The 1,667-nt window shown below is 43.3% G+C and overlaps 1 pseudogene; it reads left to right on the top strand.

The window, feature by feature from the left end:
- Positions 1 to 891: 891 nt before the first annotated feature.
- LOC106635446 (peptidyl-prolyl cis-trans isomerase A-like) lies at positions 892 to 1,418 on the top strand (annotated as a pseudogene).
- The last annotated feature ends 249 nt before the right edge of the window (positions 1,419 to 1,667 follow it).

Here is a 1,667-nt window from a genome sequence, read left to right as displayed (position 1 = left end):
GCTGGTCTTGAACTCCTGAGCTCAGTGATCCACCCGCCTCGGCTTCCCAAAGTGGTGGGATTACAGGCGAAAGCCACCGTGCCCAGCCTTAAATGCATTTTTGACTTAGGATATGTTCAACTTATGATAGATTTCAGGATTTAACCTTATCAGAAGTTGAGCAGGTTCTGCATTTTAAACAAGGGCAAAAGAACTGAAAGGTAAGCAGCTTCTAGAATATTGAACTTGTAAGTCTTTATCTATTCAGTCATAATGTCAACATTCAGCAACACTGACAGGAAAGCTATCTCATATTTAATTGGAATCCTTATATTTCAAACTCTATTCCTCAGTTCTTGGTGCTGGTAAAGAATGCATCCTTTATCAGAGCTAGATTTACCAATGGAGTCTAGCTTCTCAGCTTCTCACTTGCAGGGATCCCTTACAGGGCCTTGGGAGGGATCCCAGCATTGTGTTGCATGGACGTATATTTTCATAACATTTGCAAAATTAAGATATTTTAATTGTGCTTAGTTGGATTACTATCACTCATCCATACTTACTGTTATCATGCTTTCTCTTGGTGCTAGATAGCAGGAGAATGGTCATGGGCATTTGCGGATCAGCTAAAGGGAAGTCTAATGTTGAATACGTGTATTTTGGTGTGGTGGACATATTTTTGTAGTTCACAGACTCACTTCTATGTGTAGTTCAGTTGTTGCTAGTTATCCCATGACAGGAATTGTTTCCAGGAGTATTACTACTTGGTACCCACTGGTGACTTACATAGTGTCATGAAATAAAGATGTAGGACCAGACATTTTAAAATCAAATGAGCTTGTCCTGTGACACTTGCCACTGGACCTACATGGGAAGTGGGAACAAATAAGGGTTAAAGGCTTTGCAGATGCCGCCGCCGCTGTGAGCCCTGTACTATCAGCCATGGTCAACCCCACTGTGTTCTTCGACTTCACGGTCAACAGCGAGCCCTTGGGCCGCATCTCCTTCGAGCTGTTTGTGGACAAGTTTCCAAAGACAGAAGAAAACTTTCATGCTGTGAGCACTGGAGAGAAAGGATTTGGTTATAAGGGTTCCTGCTTTCACAGAATTAATCCAGGGTTTATGTGTCGGGGTGGTGACTTCTCATGCATAATGGCACTTGTGGCAAGTCCATCTACGGGGAGAAATTTGATGACGAGAACTTCATCCTAAAGCATACAGGTCCTGGCATCTTGTCCATGGCAAATGCCGGGCCCAAAACAAATGGTTCCCAGTTTGTCATCTGCACTGCCAAGACTGAGTGGTTGGATGGCAAGCATGTGGTCTCTGGCAGGGTGAAAGAAGGCATGAATATTGTGGAGGCCCTGGAGCACTTTGGGTCCAGGAATGGCAAGACCAGCAAGAAGGTCACCATTGCTGACAGTGGACAACTCAAATAAATTTGACCTGTATTTTATCTTAACCACCAGACCATTCCTTCTGTAGCTCAGGAGAACAGTCCTCCACCCCATTTGCTTGCAGTATCCTAGAATCTTTGCCCTGTCTCTGCAGTTCCCTTTGGGTTCCATGTTTTCCTTGTTCCCTTCCATGCCTAGCTGGATTGCAAAGTTAAATTTATGATTATGGAATAAAAACTAAATAACAAAAAAAATGAGTGTTGAAGTGTTCAGATCTAGAAGCTGATCTAT

This window comes from Pan paniscus, chromosome 14 (genome assembly GCF_029289425.2).
Source record: "Pan paniscus chromosome 14, NHGRI_mPanPan1-v2.0_pri, whole genome shotgun sequence".
Classification (NCBI taxonomy): Eukaryota; Metazoa; Chordata; class Mammalia; order Primates; family Hominidae; genus Pan; species Pan paniscus.
This window is presented reverse-complemented; position numbering and strand designations above follow the sequence as displayed.